Genomic DNA, 7,958 nt, shown 5'->3' on the forward strand with positions numbered 1-7,958 from the left:
AGGTAGTCACCTGGCCGAGTCATCCCTTGAGGCATTTTGATACCAAATTACAGTATTTTAAAATTCCGAAGGGACGAGGGTGTTTGACCCTACATTTTAAGGAAGTTAGTAAATCACAAAGGAGCTGTCAAATCTAAGTGTGTTAATAACATTATGGACTGGACCAAACTGATAAAAGATTAGAGGGAAAGGTATCAAAGTATCCATAACTATTTGCTTTCTTTAAAAGCTTGCTATACAAATAAAGAAATTTCATCTTTTAAATACAGTATTTTATTATACTGTTTCAAGTTGACTGTTTTCATAAAGAATTTGTCTTACTTTAAAAAAAAAAGAAAAAGGAAAGAGTTGCTAGTACCTCCATTTCCAGGGAACAGGGCCTTGGCCTCTGCCTTTTGTGTAGAGCATAGGACCCATTAGGCCCAGCCACCTATCATCAGCCTTTCTTAAGCATCAGACTAGACAGCCTGCATTTCCTCCACAAGGAGGAACTGAAAATCAAAACCTGTAAGTATGAGATGAGAAATGTCAAAATAAACTATATAATAGGAAAAACATGTTGTTACATGTGTGTCATCAATTTTTATATTAATTTAAACAAATTTTTATTTATGTTATAAACAGCAGAATTTACATCTATCTGATAAAATAAACATCTATCAAGGAAGATAGATGTCTCTTGTTTGGAGCCTTTGATTAGGGCTAGACTAACATAGGAGTTTTTATGGAATCGAAATTGAAGCAAAAGTGAGGGGAGCCTGGGTGGCTCAGAGGGTTAAGCGTCCCACTTTAGCTCAGTCATGATCTCACAATTCGTAGGTTCAAGCCCCATGTCCAGCTCTGTGCTGACAAATTGGAGCCTGGACCCTGCTTTGGATTCTGTGTGTGCGTGTCTCTCTCTCTGCCCCTTCCAGGCTTGTGCTCGCTCTCTCTCGCTCTCTCTCAAATAATTTTTTTTTTTTTTTTTAAAGGCAAAATGGGGGGCGCCTGGGTGGCTTGGTTGGTTAAGCGTCCGACTTCGGCTCAGATCATGATCTCACGGTCCGTGAGTTCGAGCCCCGCATCGGGCTCTGTGCTGACAGCTCAGAGCCTGGAGCCTGTTTCAGATTCTGTGTCTCCCTCTCTCTCTGCCCCTCCCCTGTTCATGCTCTGTCTCTCTGTCTCAAAAATAAATAAACGTTAAAAAAAAATTTTTTTTTAAAAGGCAAAAGGGAGCTAAATTTCTCTGAATAATGAGAAGACAAGAATTATCTCTGGCAGCTAGGGAGAGTGTTGGGGATCCTGGAACAGCAAAAAGAGAGGCAGGAGAGGGAGATGGGAAGGGGGACAGCATGCCAAAGTAAAATGATAAAGAAGGCCAGTGGGAAATTTCCGGTGGGGAGACCCGCTTTAAAACATTGCTGTGTAACGTTTGGTTTTAATTGTGAGCCTTCTTGAGACTCTGCATATATTGGGACAGGTTTTGGATTTCTCATTGATGGAATAGGGGCTTAAGTCACTCTACTTGGATATTGAAGGTAACTCCAGAAGGCTAGAGAACTTTGGGGCCACTTGGGTTATGTAGCAGCCATGGAGGTGTGCTGCTCGAATCACCCTGCAACAAAGATCTTGCTGGTCAGCCACAAAGAGGGCAGTTGGCCACCGCCTCTAGCTGGCTCAGCTTGGCTCCCCTCAGGTTTCAGGCCATGGTCTTACTGGGCAGCTCCCAAAGAATACTAGGACCTGGTCATGTCTGCCAAGTGCAGGACTCGCCTTATGGACAGTCTTTAATTGGGAGCTCCCTACTGGATTGACTAAGACTTTATCAATCTGTATCACAGTCTGTATCACAGTCTGAGGCAGTCTCTGCCCAATTCTGCTCCCTTCCTATTTTATTTTTGAAGGGTTAACTCCAATAAACTTCTTGCACATCTGATTCTATCTCAGTGCCTGCTTCCCAGTGAACCCAAATGACACAGGTTACATATACTTTTTATTTTTTTAATGTTTATTATTTATTTTTGAGAAAGAGGATGAGCAAGGGAGAAGCAGAGAGAGAGGGAGAGAGAGAATCCCAAGCAGGCTTCGTGCTGTCAGTGCAGAGCCCAATGTGGGGCTTGGACTCACAAACCATGAGATCGTGACCTGAGCCAAAGTCAAGAGTCAGACTTAACCGACTAAACCACCCAGGCTCCCCTATACTTTTTATTTTGATCACTAAGTGTTAGCTGCTATTATCTTTATTATTCTCTCCCATAGCCCCAAACACAGACTTTTACCAGTGGGAGAAACCTTACAGATGGAAGTACATCCAAGAGTCTGGAAATAAAGACATTACTGGTCTGTCACACATTGGCCGAGTAGTGTTGACAAGTGTTATGGCCTCTCTGAGTAGCAGTTTCCTCATCTGTAAACTGAAGCGTAAGGGACTACGATCTCTAAGTTTCTTGCAAAGCATTCAGTGTTTAGTATTCTGTCCAGTACACCACAGTTTTTGTGTAATGGAGACCTGATGGCTAAACCTGGTCACATGTTACAATGACGCTCCCTGTACTCCTTTAAGTATGTTTATGTTTGAAAATAAAGCACTGTAGGGAACTAATCTAGGGCAGCCAAAATGTGAGGAAACAACTTCTCTGGTCTTAGGTTATTCTGATAACAATGAGATGGGAATTAGAAGACTCTGAAAGAGTTTCATTATTTCTTTATTTCCTATCGAATGTAATGCCGAGTAATATCCAGGTAGTTCCTCCATTGCTCCATTCCTCTGCCTGAAGATGAGATTCTCCAATTGTCCATTACCCTCTGTGGGTCCCTCAACTTGGGGGTAGACAACAGAGGGGATGCTATTCCTTTCATAACTGAGAAGAACATTCTGGGGGAGGTGTAGGTTCACAACTCTCCCTGGAGCATTCCTGGTATAATCTGAAACTGGCCACTTCACGCAGAGGTCAGGGAGAGACCAAAGATAGAGGCAGGCCACTCCAGGTTGGTAAGGTGGTAGTTTTAATAATAGCCAATGGAACTTACACCCAGGCTTGTGCTGTGTGGCACAAAATGAATGGATCCCGCACCCACCTGCCAAATCCTAAAAGTTTATCAAGAGGCATTAACAGAGTTCAGTCACATACACCGTGCAGGTGTTCCCAACATCACATCATTATCTTAAGACTATGTCCTTGCAGCAGCCTCTGGGATCCAGAAAGGCAAGTGGAACCCATATTTCAAGAACAGGGGAGGGGGGAGGAGCATCCCATCTCCCAGGTCCAGCTCACAGGTCCACTGGCAGTTTCATCTTTCAATGACCCTCCTCAATAGGAAAAGAGAAAAATCTTCTCCTCAATATTATTTATTTCCTGAAATAAATAAGATCCTTGAGGTTGTGGATGCTTGAGGATATCTCACCATAACCTTCATATCATTTGGGCCACAGAGAAACACGTTTCTTCCTAATATTTATAGAAAGAAAAAAAAAAAGCAAGGATGATTTATCAGCAAAGAAATGGGTAATTTATACACATTACATGTTCTCTCCCCCTATTATAACTTGTATTCTTTTTTCTTATGTTTATTTATTTATTTTGAGAGAGCACGCACATGAGCAGAGGGACAGAGAGAGAGAGGGAGAGAGAATCCCAAGCAGGCTCTGAGCTGTCAGCACAGAGCCTGATACAGGACTCAAACTCACAAACCGCGACATCACAATCTGAGCTGAAAATCAAGATCCGAATGCTCAACTGACTGAGCTACCCAGGTGTCCTGTAACTTGTCTTCTTAAAAGGGACCCCAAAATCCTTATATACCTTGCTAAAACAAAACAAAAACAAAAAACTAGCCCCAGTTTATCATATTTCTCATGAGGTGGAAAAATTATATAGTGGTATGAGAACATCTTGGGCCCCCAAATGGAAATTTTCCTAATGGGTTCCCATGACAATGAAAATCAGGAATACCCAAACTAAACCACATTAATCGTCTTTACATTGTCTAAATTAATCCAGCAAGTAAAGCAGATCTTACAGAATAAGGCAATGAACTGCATTGGGTTCATCTGGCATACCCAAGAAATCTGGGAAAAGGATAAGAGCAAGCCTTTATTTCTTTACCCCTTATGAGATAAATATTGATAAAATGTGCAGTGGCCTATCTTCAAAGGAGCTACTTTCCCACTATCATAAAATCACTGAAGATCTTTCAAAGCCAACTAAAATGTTATCACCCTTTGAAGTTTAAAGTATAAAGACATAAAAAGTATAAACCCTTTGAAATGTTAAGTATAAAGACATAAAAAGTAAAAACCATCAGATGGTTCTTGAAAAACATTTTGACATAAGAACTTGGCTGTGGTGGTTTCAGAGAAAAAAAAAAAAATAGAAGAGAATGATGGTGGAACTAGTCCCTGTTGAACCTAGGGTTGATTGATTTGTCCAAGGGCAGAGCCAACAGTTCTCATTGTCCACAAGGAGGAAAGGATGAATGGAATTCTGGGCAAAACTAACAATAAAGCCCGGGGGGGGGGGTGAGGGAGGGGGATAAAGAACAACAAAAAATTAAATTAGCCTTAAAAAGAACTTTGTTGTTGAGTTTGTATGTGGTCATTTTGTCAAATGATAGAATTTTCTTGTTTAAAAAAAAAGCACGAGCTCCCTCCAGTGGCTAATCTAACAGTTTTTAAAAACAAGCTGTTTTAACTAGAAAAGGACTAAAATATACCTGGCTTTTCTGGACATAGTCAATATTACTGGGTTTCTAACAAGAGAGACAATAACTAGAATCCACATGTTAGTCACTTACTGATCTTGAGGTAAATTTTGCCTGTCGATGTCTAAGATATTTTAAGTTGTTACTTCAATAAATCAAATCACACAATTGAAGAAGCAGAAGACACTAGAGATTGTGTGTTTATTCATTCGACAAATACTGATTACCTAGTATGTGCCATGTGTGGAGGATTGAGCAATGAACAAAACAAAGTCCTCATGAAATTCATATTTTATTGGAAGAAAGACAGACAATAAACAATTAAGCTAGTATATACATAGTAGGCCAGAGGCTTATAAGAACTGTAGAGAAAAATAAAGCAGAAGGGAGTGTGGAGGAGAGGCAGGAAGTCACAGAAGGCCTCCCCAATAAGATGTCACTTGAGCATCAGAGGAAAACACCAAGTATGAAGGCCCTGAGGCTTGATGCATTGAAGGCAGAAGGCTATTTTGCCTGGGGCAGAGTGGGGAAAGCGAATGTGATGGGAGAGGAGAGAGGTAGTGTGGCGTCAGATTATGTATGGCCTTCTATGCCACTGAAGGATATTTGCTTTAAATCTGAGTGAGAAGGGAGGTTGGAGGAATAACCTGAGTCATTTAAGGGTCCCTCTGGTTACCACTATAAGAACATACATGGGGCACCTGGGTGGTTCAGTTGGTTAAACGTCTGACTCTTCATTTCAGCTCAGGTCATGATCTCATGGTTCCTGAGTTTGAGCCCCACATAGGGCTCCTCGCTGACAGGGCAGAACCTGCTTGGAATTCTCATTCTGTCTCTCCCTGTCCCTCCTCCCCCTTCAAAATAAATAAATAAACTTAAAAAAAAATAACAAACATAAGTGGGGGAGGGATGGCAAGGGAAGAAGCAGAGAGACCAGTTAAAGGCCAGTTACTGAATATGTTTCCAGAAGGAGGGAGAGACCAACTGTATCCAATGCTGCAGATAGGATAAAGAATGAAAACTGAACATTGGACTTAGCAACATCACAGCAGTGGGTGACCTTGATAAAAACAGTTTTAGTGGAATGATGGAAGCAAAGGACTGGTTGGCAAGTTTCTTAAAATGTAAATAAAACTTATCATTTGATCTAGGCATTCACCAAGAGAAATGAAAACATATGTCTACATAAAGACTTGAACACAAATATCGATAGTCAAAAATGGGAACAATTCAAATAGTTAACAATAGGTAAATGGATAAACAAAATACATTATATCCATACAATGGAATACTACTCAAGAATAAAAGGAATAAACTATTGATATACACAACATGGATGCATCTCAAAATTATTATGCTAAATGAAAGAAGTCTGACACAAAAGACTAATGTACTATTCCGCTTACATAACATTTCTGCAAATGAAATCTTATGTTGACAGAAAGAAACTGTACGTTTGTCTGGGGACAGTGGAGCACAAGGGAAGTTGGGAATAATGGATATATTCATTATCTTCATGGTGATGATGCTTTCATGAGTGCATACACATATCAAAACTCATCAAATTGTACGCTTTATGGCCAATTTCTCATACATTAATTACATCTTAAAAAATTTGTAAAATAAATACATGATTATTAGAAAATAAAGGATGGGATCTCACATGGAAGCAGGGGTGTTGGCGTTAGATAGGCTCAAAAAATATCACAAGCACATCAAACCCATCATTCTCAGCTATTATTGCTATATTTAGCATCAATTTAATGGAAAATTTCAGTTGATCATCATGTGGATCATATGATATGGCAGTGTAATAGTCGTGAGGTTGGCATGAGAATTGGCTTTGTTCAACACTCTCATTTTACAAAGAAGGAAATATTCCCTAAGGAATGCCACAAAGTTCTGTTACATAAATGATACTAATAAACCCTCATGGAGGTTACTACCTGTCTCAACTGAGTTATTGTTTCTTTGTCCTCTATGTATCCGCCCCCCCCAACCCGCATATCAAAACTTTACACAGCTTTCAAGACCTTTCTCAGGTACATCCATCTTCATGAAACATTTCCTTATTCCTCAAAACAAACATAATTTCTCCTCCCTTTATCCAAAGCTTCATTGTACCCAGCCAAAACTATCCATCTCACCAAGTTCTAACCAAGGAGATAAATACATTAGTATTACACTGTTTGGAACTTTTTTGTAAGGCTAATTCAGGCAGAAGGTGCACCCTTTGCCCTTCCCCACTTCCCTTCTTCCTACTGCTTCTAATACTTAATAGCTCAAGACTGGTGCTTCAGCTGCTGTCTGGACTATCATACCCTTCTCCACACAAAAGGCACCCCAAATAAAGATATAAGAGTGTGCATCTTATGCATTCAAGATTTAAAATAGCCTCTAGTCTAGGCCCCTTTAATCAAGAGAGTTTTAGGGGCACCTGGGTGGTTCATTCAGTTAAGCGTCTGACTTTGGCTCAGGTCATGATCTCATGGTTTGTGTGTTCAAGCCCCTCATTGGGCTCTGTGCTGACAGCTCAGGGCTTGGAGCCTGCTTTGAATTGTCTCCTCTTTCTGCCCCTCCCCCACTCGTGCTCTGTCTGTCTCTCTGTCTCTCAAAAATAAACATTAAAAAATATGGGTTTTTTTGGTAATTTAACTTTATTTTTTATTTTTTAAAATTTGCATCCAAATTAGTATATAGTGAAGCAATGATTTCAGGAGTAGATTCCTTAATGCCCCTTACCCATTTAGCCAATCCCCCCCTCCCACAACCCCTCCAGCAACCCTCAGTTTGTTCTCCATATTTATGAGTCTCTTTTGTTTTGTCCCCCTCCCTGTTTTTATATTATTTTTGTTTCCCTTCCCTTATGTTCATCTGTTTTGTCTCTTAAAGTCCTCATATGAGTGAAGTCATATGATTTTTGTCTTTCTCTGACTAATTTCACTTAGCATAATACCCTCCAGTTCCATCCAAATGGCAAGATTTCATTCTTTTTGATTGCTGAGTAATACTCCATTGTGTGTGTGTGTGTGTGTATCTATATATATATATACATACATATATACATATGTGTGTGTATATATATATGTATATATATACCACATTTTCTTTATCCATTCATCCATCGATGGACATTTGGGTTCTTTCCATACTTTGACTATTGTTGATAGTGCTGCTATAAACATGGGGGTGCATGTAAAAAAAATGTTTTTAAAGAAATTTTTACTCCATTTGAATCTAGATGATATGGTCCATTTTATAATTATTATAGCATCTCT

The 7,958-nt window shown here is 39.8% G+C and overlaps 1 long non-coding RNA gene across 1 annotated transcript; it reads right to left on the bottom strand.

Annotated features, from left to right (window-relative positions):
- Nucleotides 1-2,962: 2,962 nt before the first annotated feature.
- LOC131506182 (uncharacterized) lies at nt 2,963-4,486 on the bottom strand. The gene is made up of 2 exons (XR_009258774.1): nt 4,388-4,486; nt 2,963-3,424 (listed from the first exon to the last, which is right to left on the bottom strand). It is a non-coding gene; the product is annotated as an uncharacterized LOC131506182 (long non-coding RNA).
- Between the last annotated feature and the right edge of the window lie 3,472 nt (nt 4,487-7,958).

Source organism: Neofelis nebulosa, chromosome 3, assembly GCF_028018385.1.
Source record: "Neofelis nebulosa isolate mNeoNeb1 chromosome 3, mNeoNeb1.pri, whole genome shotgun sequence".
In the NCBI taxonomy this organism is placed as follows: Eukaryota; Metazoa; Chordata; class Mammalia; order Carnivora; family Felidae; genus Neofelis; species Neofelis nebulosa.